Genomic DNA, 15,554 nt, shown 5'->3' with positions numbered 1-15,554 from the left:
AAGGGAAACTTATATGCTCTTAAACTGTCCAGTTAAAGTCAGATTAAGGTAATAATTCGCTTTTTCACGTGCATGTAAAGGTGCAGATACAGGTGAGAGGTATCCGGGTGGGATACTTATGTTTAGTCTGTTTCACTAGCAAACTTTTAACCAGAGCATGGATTGTCTGCTAACTGTTAGCTACAGTCTTTACTTTTTAAATATTAAACATGAAGTGAAAGCAGAACGTCTTTAAAAATTATTTAAAAATCCAAATAATAGTTCTCACAAAAACAGGATGCTTTCTGCCTTGGTGATATTTTACACATATGTATAATATTAATAGCATTGTGTTGCTTTGCTAACAGCTTTTCTATGCCATTAGAGCAGGGGATCAGTAGTACGGGAAGACTGCGTATGACTTGGACAAACAGCTCCTTTTAGTGCAAAACTGTGTGCTGTCAAAATAATGCCCTCACACAGTATTTTTTACACTAAATACACTAAATATGAGGCTACACATGGCTTATAATAAAGATCGAACATGGGGAATCTGCTAGCGTGGCTCTATCCAAATGAGCTACCAGTTCCTCTAATGCTCACTCATTAACCCACGGTACATTGTGTTTGTTTAATCCATACACAGTAAAACAAGATATGAGCTAATAATGATGAGATTTACACGTGCTGACTGTATGTACACAACCAGGTTTCAGCCTTTAAGCTAAGCTAATCGGCTTGTGATTGTAAATTCATATTTGGTAGAGAGATAAAAGAGAGACGTTTGCCTTATCTAACTCAGCAAGTAATGTTCCCATAATGAAATCGAAATATTTAGTTTTGTCTTTGTCAGGCAAACTGCCAAAGCGCAGCTGTGTAGTTTAAATTATGCATTACCAGATATCTGTTCAGCCACTGATTGGTGGTCTTGAATATTTTATTGTTGTGATCAGCTTTTTGCTTTTGACTCATCGATAGTGAAAAGTTCAACGTCCGTGTATCATATATTTCTAATGCCAGTGTACGTACAAAATCAAAGAGATAGATAATCAATGTTGTCATTTTGATTTCAGATCTCAGCTGAATAAGCACAATTAGAAAAAATGTAGATCAATACAGTATCTCAATATGGCTGGAATGGAGGAAAAAAAACATGAACATTCATGAAAATCTATCACGGGGATCAATGCAGCTCTGGTTCAGGAATCGAAAATGTTCGTTTTCAGTCAGTTTAGCAGCTAAGTAGAGATGAGTGTCATTACCATATGAAAATGAAATCTAAATTCATGAGTGCACGGATACAGAGGAAAGCGCTGACTCATTGAAGCCATTACTTTATGGCAATATTCAGGCAATAATTCACATTGTTGTGAATATTGCAGCTACTCTACTCTGCTACTTGAGCTCATTGTAAACACCACATATACAGTACTGCATGGCCTCACAAGCCATTTACACTGGAATGATGAATTATCATATTAGCATTAAAACGAGCTAGGGACACCCACGGCATATTTTGTTACGTACAGTGGTATTGTATTCCTCCACAAAGTTTTTATTTTATAATTATTTTAGCATTTGCACGTATTTGAACACGATGAGTTTTTGATCGAGGTGTTAAAAAGAGAGTGTTTGAAGAAAATCACACCGGTTTGAAGGGAGTTTGCTGCTGCTAATTGCACGATCAAGAAGAGAGATGAAAGCATCGGGATCGGGGGAAGACTCGCTTCAGGACTTTTTCCACAAAGCTTTTAAAAAGTTTCCTTCACATGCAATCTGAGCATTCTTTTTGGAATGACAGATGACAAATAATTTACCACCGCAACACGCTTCACACCTGCAGGTTATTTAGTTTCATGCAGGTGCAACATACGATGTATGCACCAGGTCGTTCATTGCATTCTGCACCTCGACAATGAAGCCCAGAGTGGGCGGAGCCTGCGGTCTCCATGTTGGATGAGCTTTACTTCACCATACTCGGATATTCCAAATATGGACGTGGGCGTCATGTGGGATGTTGAGACCCGCCCACCCAACTGTCTGCTACCTGTGAGCTCAAGCTACCACCTGTCACTCGAAGCGGGAACGCTCTTAATTGTGCTTTTTAACATAAGGATTTGATCCCTTTTGGAGCCTCAAGTGGCCGCTCGATGAACTGCAGTTCTTTGCACTTCCACGTGGACTTCATCGTTCGGAACTGGAGGTTGCCGCTGGTGTTGAAGTTAAAACTTTTTGGTCCAAACTATAAACTGTGTAAAGATGGAACAGCACTTCAAAGGTGAAGCCAAAGCAAGTACAGCTCCCCCTGGTGGCTGGCTGCAGTATTGATCGTAAGCTCCACCCCCTCCATGCTAGTGGATCAGACTTGGGGCCAAAATAAAAACTAAAATACACGTAATTCTTTCTTTCAAGGACGGTTTCTGTCATTTTAGATCGCATTTTAGATAGCATCAGTTTGGCTAGTACAATGAAGTGGGGAGGTGTTGTCCATATTTATATACAGTCTATGATCCAGACAAAGACAGCATGTCTGGGCATTAGATGAACAAATGTCAAAGCATTAGTCAGTATCAGCTCTAGACTCTGAGCATATTTGAGCTGTTTCTTAGCGCAGCACATAGACGTGTGTCATATGAGTCATATTTTCCCTCTCTCTCTCTCTCATATAGAGTCTGATGGCGAGAAAATATTTTAAACGACCCCGTCTTCAAAGTTTCTCCCACAGAGAAAATCCATGTCCAACAAAAAAGGAATCACCGTGAGCAGATGCTGTAGGCAGACAATGTTAAATAGGTTGGAGAGCACATAATGCATTTCATTAAGAAGTTGCTCTGATCCAAGAAGAAGTCCTGCCCAGTGTGGGAGTTGGTTCAGCAATAAGCCAAGAGCCAAACAGAAACTGGCAGTGCTCAGCGACTGGTGGGGGGAGGGCAATTAACAGGCATTCGTGGACATATATAGGATGCACACCTTCACATTCCTCTCTTTGTGTGTGGAGATGCATGTTGGCAGTCATGTGCTGGATGGCATTGACACGGCAGCCATGTGCTGAGGGTAGATTAGGAGAAATAAAAACAATGCACCTTATTAATTCCTTCCCCCCACGAAAAATACACATCAATGCCAGCTGTAAAATCCATAAAAAGCAAGTGCATCTAAGAAAAACAGCACAGAAAGCCCGTACCTGACATGGTCTGAGCCGGCATACGCAGCCACAAATCCTTAACATCAAAGATAGTCGGTGATGCGCCTCCCGCTGTGCCTATCGTCCCACTTCAAGGACACTAAATATGTTTGCGCGCACCCCCACCGACCAAAACATCTTCACTTTTAAAAGCCTAAACCCCGTCACGCCTCGTGTACCTTCAGAGAAAATAGAACCCGAGAGCTGTCTTCCTCAATCCCCCCCTTTTTTTTTTTTCCCCCCTTCGCTGTGGTATCTCGCAATCGCACGGCGGCTCCGAAATGCGAGACCCCCGTATGTATGGGGGGCAGATTAAACGGGCTCATAACGGGGAGGAAAAATAAATGTCAGACATGTCAGAGATCCCAGGTATGCACAAATAACTGCGCAGGGTTTGGTACTATATCTGTGACTCGCCTTTTCAAACCATGTAAACACATGCAAATTCATGTTTTTTTCCCCCCTGTAGGTATATTGTGTGTAAATACAGGGAAAAACAAGAACATAGCATCGGGTGGGGTTTTCTCATTCTTAGCGTGTGAGATTTATTATAAACATACTACTGTGATATATCACAAAATTTGACATAAGCCTTATTATCTTTAAGGTGAATATAAATGCAGGAAATTCAGTGCATTGTTGTTCTTCATGAAGGAGAAGATTGTGATGTGATCGGAAAAAGTGGTAACGTCCAAGTAGAAGCTAATAAAGGAAAAGGTTAATAACTGCAACCTCATTTACAGCCACACTTCCTGTGCGTATCTTGCATTTCCTGTGGAAGCAGAGCTGCAGCTTTAAGTTCCATTGGAAGAAAATGGCAGATAATGGTGATATTTGTTCAGAAACTTCTCCATACTGACCTGTTAATGGCTGAATTCAGGCGTTTCAATCAGACCTGTTGCCTCCATGAGGCGTATAATATCAGGCCCCTTTCAGAGACTGAAGAGTTCAGTGACTTGAAGCGTGGTCCCGTTATAGGACGCCACCTCTGCAATAAGACGGAATTTCATCCCACCTGGATATTACACGGTCGACTGTGAGCGATGTCATTATAAAGTGGAAGCGCTATAGCGTCAACGGCAACTAAGCGGAAGAGACCGGGTAAACTCACAACAGAGAGGTGGGGAGGGGTGCCGATTCCATAGCTGAACGGATCCGAACTTTCGCTGGCGTCCGCGTGAGCACAAAAACTGTGCGGCGGGAGCTTGATGGAATGGGTTTCACATCACCGAGCCGGATGCCAAGCGTCAGATGGAGTGGCGTAAAGCACACCGACGCTGGAGAGTGGAGCATGGGGAAAGTTTTTTTTTTTTTTTTTTTTTTTTGCGGAGTGATGAATCACACTTCTGTTTTGGCACTGAGATGCAGGAGTGTAGGTTTGCCGGATGCCAGGAGAACGTTACCTGCCTCACTCGGTGCGTTGTGCCAACTGCGAAGTTCGGTCGGTGGAGGAGGGATAATGGGGGCTTTTTCAGTCTGGGCCAATCTTAATGTTTCAGCATATCAAGAAACTTTGGATAATTCTGAGCTTCCAGTTTAGCAGAAACAGTCTGGGGAAGGCCCGTTTCAGTATTCCAACACCACTGTGCCCCAGTGCACAAAGCAAGGACTATAAAGGTTTGATGAGTTTAGTTTGGAAGAACTTGACTGGCCCTGACCCCAAACCTCATCGAGCACCTTCGAGATGAACTGGATCTGGAGATTACAAGTCAGGCCTTCTCATCCAACATCAGTGCCTGACCTCATAAATGCTCTGTAGAGCGACTTAACACAAATCCTCACAGAAACGCTCCACAAAGCAGAAGCTGTTATATGGGTTGAATAGGTTACCCTGTGTCATAAGTAGGGGAGTCGCAAAATCTATGGTTGATTAGACATTTTTTATATCTATATATATATATATATATTTCAATTTCCTCTCACAAATTTAAGTTTCTCTAAATACACATTAACATGAATCCAGCAAATTTTCGTGAAGGGTTATCTTTCAGTCAGCAGCTGCCCCAACAGAGCACAACACTACAGACCTGCCAATCTAAAGCTCCTGTACGCAATAGGCCCCGCCCCTAACGCTGCTGAGCCAATCACAAGGCTGCATATTACACGTGACTATTCCGAGAGCCTGTTCAGTCCCCGGGGGGTAAAATCCCGGAGTCATGCTGCAGTATTAGCGGAAGAGAAGCTAACAGTGCAGCTAGCTCCCTGCAGCCAGGCACTGAGGCCAAAATTGATCGCTTTGTCACTCGAACACAAGATAGAATATTTGAACCTGTGTATTATTTGAAATGCTTAATATTGAAGGCAGAATGATAATAATAATGTATATTTAGTATTTGCACCAGGCAGAGTTTAATATAGAACACAAATAGTAGGGGGGCTCTCCATCAGTTTGAGGGTCCTTGACCTGAAAAACATTGGAGACTCCTGCTCTATGTAACTAGACAAAGCATAGTTGCACAGGGTGTTGCATGTACTGTATATTTGAATGCTGTCCGTAGCTTTTTGCATCTACATGTTTTAAATGTCCACCTTGTCTCTTGTGTTTGCATAGACTTACCCATCCGGCACCTGGCCAGTTTGTTTCTGTCTCCTCAGCTGATGAATTGGTCCATTGTGTTCACCAGTTCAAGACACTAATGGTCCGACTATAATTAAAAGGAAGGTATCTTAAGAAAAAAAAAATCATCTTTGTGACTGTTATGAAGTGTTCAGGAGAAAGGAGAATAGATCGTCTTTTAAGTGTTCACAGAAAATGGCCAGAATAGTCAGAAACGCTGGGAGCAACGCAGATCGAATGAACGATGCGCTCCGAAGGCAATTACATGACACTTTTCTGTGCCTGCTCTCGCCGAGATGAATTTTAAGTCCCAAAACTCTCTTAGAGGCCTGTCAAGCTGTCATGCGAGTCTGATTCGAGCATTGTGTTGTACTATTCTCGGCTAAAACTCACAGATATGGCTTCAAGTGCGGTTTGAAGAGAAACTACTCGAACAGCCAAAAAATGTGTATTAATTTAATATCTGTCTAGGGGAGTTACGGCCAGGAAGCAGATAATATAGACATAACAGAGCTTGAGATGGTCCCACTGTGCTGCATATATGCTGACAAGACGCACACAATAAGTATAATAAGTGCACACTACGACATTACAACACAGAATACAAAAAGACTCTCTAAACAGAGGATATACAGAATTTACTGGTGGAACTTTTAACTGTTTAGTGAATGCAAACCTACTGACACATAGATATATGCAATTGTACACTGTATATAGAAACTGTGCACTGTTCTTCACAGGATAGGTGTAAGTGTACAAGTTTATTGTAAGTACAAAGCTTTTCCAACGTTTTTCCAACCTTCTATTGTCCAGTTTTGTTGAGCTTGTGTGAACTGTAGTCTCCGTTTCCTGTTCTTTAGCTGACAGGAGTGGCCCCCGGTGTGGTCTTCTGCTGCTGTAGCCCATCTTCTTCAAGGGTGGACGTGTTGTGCGTTCAGAGATGGTATTCTACATTCCTTGGTTGTAACCAGTGGCTATTTGAGTTACTGTTGCCGTTCTATCATCTCCAACCAGTCTGCCCATTCTCCTCTGACCTCTCACACAACTGCTCAGCAGTTTCTGAAATACTCAATCCCCTTTCTTCTCCATTCTGATGCTCGGTTTGAACTTTAGCAAGTTTGTCTTGATCGCCTCTATGATATGCATATAAATGCATTGAATTGCAGCCACGTGACTGGCTGGTTAACTATTTGTGTTAACAAGCGATTGAGCAGGTGTACCTAATAAAGTGGCAAGTGAGTGTATATAGGGATTGTGGATTATTATTGTTAGAATTATGGGTAAAGAGTTGAAATTACCACAGATGCATATAGTGCAAAATATCCTAAATCTATTTTCAGAAACTGCGCAAGTAGTTGTGCAATATTTGTCCTGCAAGTGTCCATCTCGGCTGGAAGCGCCATGTTTTGGAGGTTGTGGTTGTACAGGAGGAGTGCGTTGTGCATGCGAGTGTTGATATTGAGGGCGTTGGTGAATATTTTTGTTGCATCATAATGACTAGGGCTGAAAATTCTGTGTGCAATAACTTCATCTAATTAGTTTTCACAATTAACGAACATATCTGTGAATATGCAAAATGTTTATATGGAGTAAACTCTCGTGGCGCCATGTAGTAATTTAAAAATACGCTCTCTCCTCAGTTTCGTACCCTGCAGGTTTGATTCGACTGCAGCGGAGACGCTGCTGACAGAGACTGACTTCTGTGTAAAGAAGATTTCCAAAAAATTGAAACAGGAAGAAATTGTGGTTTTGAGAACAGCCTGCAGATCCCCAACCAAGAGGAATTGTTTGAGCGTTGCTATGGGGACTTACAGAAATATCAAATATGTAATTGCGTACAGTGGATGTAAGTAGCGTAAATGTTTTTGATAGCCGGGGCAAAATGAAGGGAGTCTTAAGGGTGACTTTCAGGGAGTTTTCTCTCTTTCTAGCCGCAGAATATTTTGCATATCTCAGCTGATTATCCTGACACTATTGTTCTGTTTCAAACGAGACCACAGCTGTGTACGTGCCAGTGAAATGAGGATAAGGAATGAGTCTTTTGGGAGTGGGGAGGGGAGGGGGGGAATGGAGCAAATTACCCTAACCCCGTTCCACAATGAAGTGCGACTCCATGGGACACGAACAGGAGAGAAATGAGAAAAGTTCCAGTTTGATTATCTGCCTTATAAATAGGAGGCAAACCGTGGCACATGCTTGTGGCGCCGTGCGTGGGAAAGTATATTGTGTTGTGTCAAAAGTGGCAAGAGAGGTCAAGCACAATAATACGGCACAATTACCAGAGTCCATAGCCTGTAGAGGCTCATTAGACACCCTGGGGACGGCTGACTCAGTGCTGCGCTGCAGGCTGGACCATGACACAAGTTTGTCTACGATATTATTTTTATTGTATAAGGATTTTGCATCCAAGTTTTTCCTGACTTGATGATATCGATCCATGCGGATAGTTTTGCAGGGTGATGGGGGGTATCGCTTATACAAGAATTGGTAAATAGAATGTGTGATTTCTATACTTTTGTCGTCATGCCATTGTGAAGTCTCAGAAAACCACCACGAGCACTAACTGGCAGTGATGAAGTCGACTGGTAAACAAGATCAGACTTGAATTTCTGTTGAGGGAGAGAGGAAACTGAAAAGGACAGAAAGGATGAAAACATTAGCCAAGTTGTTTTTCCTCTTGGACACGTAAGTGCAGTTTACTTTACCCAGCATTTATTAGCTTGACTGTTGCTTGTAGGAGCTGAATAACACCACTTTTCAGAAAAAGACAGCCCATGCAGAGCTGTGAATGTCTAAACCTTTAAGAGACAGAAAGAAGAAAAAAAAACACCTGGCTGCATCATTATGAACTTTACACAGCTAACAGGTCTGCAGCAGAGCGTCGTGACTGAGGAGCTTTTGTTTTCACCTTCCCTATTTAATTCTGTAAGCACTGCAAGCACAAACAGCGCACTTAGCATTCAGCATTCGGGGAAACACAGAAATAATATTCCAGTCGTTCCATTTTCGAAAAGCGCAGTTAAAGGTTAAAGGTGCAGGAGCTCGCCTCAGAAAGCTTTCCTAAAATTCAAATGAAGCCGAAAACCTACAGCTCCTTGAAGGGACACATGAGGCTGGCTCCAAAAGCGTATCAGTTCTCATAGACCTCCATGTTAAAATGCCTAAAAAATCTAAATATACTTGCCAAGGCTTAATGCTATGCATAATTAACTCATGAGTAGTTATCTGACACTACTCACACTTCACCTCTTTCCATACTTTTAGATTAGCCGGAAGTTAGTCAGAGTGGGACACTGCCAAGATGGCAGCGACCAGAGTCACTACACTGAGCTTCAAAACCCCCCTTTAGAGAACTTACAGTTGAGGTCCTGCTTTTCTCTAAAATATAAGCTGACAAGCGTTAGCTTTTGAAAATAGTGAGACTCTAGCGGTTAAAGAGCTTCCTTCAGTAGTGACCCAAAACTGAGCTGAAATGAGAGAAGATGTCAGACCAGAAGCATGACTATAAAAATAAAGCTGCACAAGAGGTTTATTAACAAATTTGTCACACTTAACCTCCTGAGATCCTGCATCCACATATATTGATAAAGAAACACTTTTATCTGCCGTCTAGTGGTAGCAGAGGGTCAATACACTAGTCGGTGTAAGAAGCCAGTGAAACTTATTTGTGCTTTTTAACTTTTCTAGTTTGATATGACGCGCAGATTTCATACAACGACGCGCAGTGTGGCTAATTAGCAAGTACTCATTTTAGGACGTTGGGATTTCATTGTTTGCAAATTTTGCTTTTGATCAGCCATGTTCATGTATTAAAATGAACAGTTTTATATGTTGTTAAACGCTGGTGACACATAAGGTAATATATAGTGAAATAATCCCCATGTCCACATATGAGGACATTTCTTTTTTTTTCTTATTTTTTTTTTTTTTACCAAAAACGTCTTTATTTTTAAAGATGATGCTTGGTTTTTTCACTTCTTAGGTCCTGCTAATCTCAAATACCGTGGAGAAATTAAAAATGCATAGCAAACAAATGTTTTTTGCTTAGTTGTTTGACTCAAGTCACTGCCAAGATGGCGGCGACCAGAGCCACTACACTGAGCTTCAAAACCATCCTTCAGAAAATTTATAGGTGACGTTGCGAAGGGCTTGTCCAATTGCCTGCCACTGTCTCCAGAACACACGTATACAAATGTTAGCAACCACCCAGTGAACATAGTGAAACTTCATCAGTTGAGGAGCCAGATATTTTTCTCGGTAGAGATCCAAAACAAAGAAAATTATAGGTGCTAGCTTCTCCAGAATACAGGCAGACAAATGGGAACAGAATGAGACTTCAGCAGTTAAAGAGCCAGATATTTATCTAAACTAAAAGGAGAGTACATATATTGACGTATATTCACCAGATAATCAAAAATAATGTTGTGCTAAAGGTTAGCAAAAACATTTACACTTCTGCAACAGATCTATGCAGAGGCTACACTGCTGTAATCTCCAACCTCGAGTTTCTCTGTGTACTTTTAACTCTAACTGAATGTTTCTAGTTTGGAGCTAGGAAATGCTGAACAATAATTACTGAAATCAAGGGAAGATGTGAGTGGATGGAGAATAGTCTGCGTCATCTAGGCTGAGTGCTATACTCCAGTAAATAGTTGCATTATAAAAACTTTTCCAAGAAAGTCTAAATGAAAATTGTTAAATATTTTTTCTGTCCATGATTTATGTGAAAAGGTTTTTGGAAGAACTTCCTAAATAAGAATTGTGAATAACAATAATAATAATAATTTGTTAAATCGTCACAGCTTCGAGCCATCAACGAAATTTAAAACTATTTTATACAGACAAATGCGTATGCAACATGAAAACAAAATTGTTTGTATGTTTCATTGTTCGGTCGAAATGAGTTACCGGGATGAATAGCTTTGATTTTGGCCTCTCTCCCACTCTGCTGAGCCCTGACATGCCACTCTCTCCAACTGCTATGGGCACACCAGACAAATAAAGAAAAGATACACACAAGGTGAATAAAAAGGGTAATACCCACTTCAAACATCACTTCCCACTAATCCCTACACGCTCTCAACCTTCAGACGGCCAAAGTGTACTGCTGACACCTGGATGCTGACACTACCCACTCAGCCAACCTTTCCAGAACAGACTGAGGAGAAGCAAGAGGCCGGAAAGAGAGGAGATAATTCTCACTGGAAATAGAGAGAAAAGACTATCTGCACTTTTGCCCAGAATATCTATTTTCCCACAGGTACAACTAGTTTCCCATTCAGTTGGATAGTTCTGTTGCCATCAGCTGATGAATATGGGCTAAAAACATTGAGGCTAGCGTTGGTTTTGTTTGTGGTGGTCTGTTTGGAGAAAGACAGGAACACACAACTCATGACTGGCTAACGGCTAAACGTGGCTAGCTACATGGTTGGTGGGTATAAATCGTTGTTACGTCGTCATCTGGTAAAAATAAAATGGAGAAACCAACAACACATATGAACGGCTGAAGCTTCATAGCATCACAAGACAAAAAGTTGGTGCCTGCCTCAACTTCACTAGTGTTGTGTCATGTCATAACTGCGTAAAGATGGACGATGGAACAATGCAAGGAGAGCTCCCCCTGGTGGCTCGCTGCAGTACAGGTCATAAGCGCAACCCCATGTTTGTGGATGGGAACTGGGCTAAATTTCACTAAAATACATGTGAAATATATATATTTTTTTCTTCAAGGATGGTCACAAGAATGGTTCTTCATTGATGGTGTTAAAAGTGCAGGAGCTCGCCTCAAAAAGCTTTCCTAAAATTCAAATGAAGCCGAAAAAACCTACAGCTCCTTGAAGGGACACGTGAGGCTGGCTCCAAAAGCGCATCAATCCTCATAGACCTCCATGTTAAAATGACTTTGTTTTGTGATGACTTTTTTTTCTCAGAATTAAAGTCCTCTTCCTTAAAGCAGCTAATCAAAAAGTTGAAAAAAACAACTAGTGTGAGGGTTGAAGTGGTAAAGAGGCTGAATATGCATAATACATATACGTAACAAGACAAATTCCAACAGGAGTTGCACAAAGTATTGCACAAAAATCACGAGGTAATGACAGGGAGTTGGTATAATCCAACATTTCTTTGTAAGTGGTGGAGGTAGAGCAGCGCACAGTATTAACTGAACAAAAGTGAGTCTGTGGGCAGCGGTCATCAATATCTTGGCTCCACTCTCGGGACATACAGATCAGACTCTGGCTCCAAAGGAAAATAGGGGAAAATAGTATCAGTTTAGCCAGTGCAAGGAAGTGAGGCGTGTCGTCCATATTTATATACAGTCTATGTGTCGTGTGTCACATACAGACTTCATATCACTGTCAGTTCCAGTTGAACACACTATAAGATTGCTTCTACCAGGTTAGAGACATGACTTCCTGATTATTTGATCATTAAGATATTTGTATGATGATGCATCAAAAGTTCTATGGGGGAAAAAAAATAAGATGAACTAAAATTTCCCCTAAGAATAAATGCATTGGGCATGAAAGCAGCAGTGAGACCAGCTTGAGCTCCACATTCACACATTTTACTCAACGCTTGCTGATCTCAGTACAATGTCATTTCACTGCTCCTGCCAGAGAATATGTGGATTCACACGGCGATGTTCGGGCTCCACATCATCGGCCTCCGGTGGAAATGACTCAGTAGCTTGTTGCTTTTTTGTCACCAAAAGAGCTTTATGTCTTTGAAAATGCAAAGGCATAGAGCGGGATGAACATTGTAAAACTAAATAAATAAATAAATAAAGATGAGGCCAATTCAGAGAACATTTTATTCAATGCTTGCCGATCTCGGTGCAATGACATTTCAAAGTGCAGTACTCACACAGAGCTCTATGCACATAATCGTCAAAAGAACTGCAATAAAAAAAAACAAGCCTTGGACTTAACTTTACTCAGCATCTACGTGTTTTCTGTTTAAATGCATCACTGAACTCTGGGCTTTGTGTGCTGTACTCTGCAAGAGAACTGTTAAACAAATTCACAAAAGCACAGACAAGGTCAGCCGCACTCTTGCGTTGATGCAAAATATTCCAGCCCTCTCCTGGAATGCCCTTTGCAACAAGTGCGTAATCGAGGTCACAAATTTAATCTGATTCAAAAAGTAATTCAGAGACAAACGCGTCTACGACTGGTGCAGATTTAGCCCCTGCGCGCCGTCCTACTAGAGGGGTCATTAGCTCTGGTAAGAGCACCGATTCGCTTCCTGGCTCCAGACACCAGCTCGGGTCGTGTTTATTCTGGGCACGACTCCCTTTACAGACTCCTCATCTGATACCGCCTTCCCTCTGGTGTCCCTAACAGGAGCTCGTATTGCTCCTGGGGTCACTGAGGCGCACACACACACACACACACACCTGCTCCCCCGTGACACGACTGCAGGAGTTCAGGAAGCGACTTAACAAAAATGTTGTTTATTCACAGGCGACGGGAGGAAGGATCACAAGATTGGCATCAGGTAATTCCCCCGGATACAACGGGAGCTGCCGCACAAACTCGCAATCCGCGGGTCAGTCTTAAAGTCTGACAGCCGACCCGCGGTCACGGGCTTTGTGACCAAAATGCGAGCAGATAAGACGAGATCGTCCCGGGCTAATTTCCACCCAGCCGGTCCTCATTCATCAGCGCGTTCATAAATGTGCGAGAGGAATCTGACGTGGAAACAATGGCTCAGCGTTTGTCAAATATTTGGTAATGTTTCCGTCGTGTGCCCGGAAAACACCCACAAAGACGTTCCCCACATGGGAGTTCCTGTCAAGGAGGAAGAAGAAACGAGTTCTCTGAGGCAGAGATTGGGGGCATAATAAATGATGTTGAACCAGAATAAACAATTATTACTTAGCAGCTGACATAATGGGGTTTTCAGGGCTGGTCTGCTGGTGCCATTGTTGCTTTCATGGATGGATGGATGGATGGATGGATGGATGGATGGATGGATGGATGGATGGGTGGATGCAAGAAGTGATGGCGCTTTTCTGAGCTCGCTTTGATGAACAGCAAGAACAGAATTAGCATCAAAAATAAACTTAACGAATATTGGTTGCACCTTTAACTACTATCGACCGGCGCATTAGTCAGGAATGACATTTAATTACAATATAATAACAATGACATCGAGGTCTGTTTGCTAAAAAAATACCAAATTGTTTTCTGACACCGAATGATACAACGACTTAACGAAGGGATGCTTATCTGCCTCATTTCCCACATAGCTAACGATGAATTGTAACCATTAGTTATGCTCTGATGACTTGAAGGCCGGGGTTCAAACCTCACGACTGACAAATCTTGTTGGCAGCATCAGTTGCTGCAGATTTGTCGGCTGCACATCTACGATGAGAATCTCTCGTTCCACCACATCCCAAAGGTTCCTCTATTGGATTGAGATCTGGTGACTGTGGAGGCCATTGGAGAACAGTGTACTCATCGTCCAGAAACCAGTTTGAGAAGATATGAGCTTCGTGACATGGTGCATTATCCTGCTGGAAGTAGCCGTCAGAAGATGGTCCACTGTGGTCATAAAGGGATGGACATGGTCAGCAACAATACTCAGGTAGGCTGTGGCATTTAAACCATGCTCAGTTTGTACTAAGGGGCCCAAAGTGTGCCAAGAAAATATCCCCCACACCATTACACCACCACCACCAGCCTGAACCGCTGATACAAGGCAGGATGGATCAATGCTTTCACGTTGTTTACACCAAATTTTGACCCTGACATCTGAATGTAGCAGCTGAAATCGAGACTCGTCAGACCAGGCAACGTTTTTCCAATCTTCTGTTGTCTAGTTTTGTTGAGCCTGTGTGAACTGTAGTATCAGTTTCCTGTTCTTAGCTGACAGGAGTGGCCCCCGGCGTGGTCTTCTGCTGCTGTAGCCCATCTGGATATTTTTTGTACAATTCTCTGTAAAACCCTAGAGACGGTTGTGTGTGAAAATCCCAGTAGATCAGCAGTTTCTGAAATACTCAGACCAGCCCGTCTGGCACCAACACTTAACTCCCCTTTCTTCCCCATTCTGATGCTCAGTTTGAACTTCAGCAAGTTGTCTTGATCACCTCTAATTGCCTAAATGCACTGAATTGCCGCCACGTGATTGGCTGATTAGCTGTGTTAGCAAGCAACTGAACAGGTGTACCTAATAAAGTGGCCGGTGAGTGTATGTTTGTGTGTGTGTGTGTGTGTGTGTGGCTTCTGTTTGTGTGCAGCAGATTAAGGTTTCTTCTTCTATGCAGTACTGGAGGTTTAAGTATTTTGCCGATGGTCAAGTTCAACTGCAGTACTCTGAATTATTAACAGATGGACTGTGAATCATAAATAGACAGAGATTACTGCAAACACCCTCAAAGTAAAGTCGTACTGTTCTTTTTAACACACACAGATCCAGTGGATGAAGAGGAACATCTGAATGATTTCTTGAATTTAGATGAATATAGATATTTAGTTGTGGTTTAGCTGCGTTTTCTGACAGCTACACATTCAACTAATTATGTCAAACATGTAAACTACAGGTCAAACATTTTAGACCAGCATCAGTATCCTCTGGTACAGTTGGTTTCATACTACATCAAGATAATCACCCAAAACTTTAGTCCAAGCTCTGCTAGAACTACCTTGACATAAAAACAAGATGGAAAGTTTGAAATCATGGAGTGGACCATGGCCAGTCTCTAGACTTTAACCCCATGGAACTAGTTTGTGATGAACTGGATACAAGTGACACACGTTTCTGAGAACTTCTGCAACAAAATTGAGAAGTGTGTTCACATGTTAAATCAACCAAAGATGGTGACTTTGA

The sequence above is a fragment of the Mugil cephalus genome, chromosome 19 (genome assembly GCF_022458985.1).
Source record: "Mugil cephalus isolate CIBA_MC_2020 chromosome 19, CIBA_Mcephalus_1.1, whole genome shotgun sequence".
Classification (NCBI taxonomy): Eukaryota; Metazoa; Chordata; class Actinopteri; order Mugiliformes; family Mugilidae; genus Mugil; species Mugil cephalus.
This window is presented reverse-complemented; position numbering follows the sequence as displayed.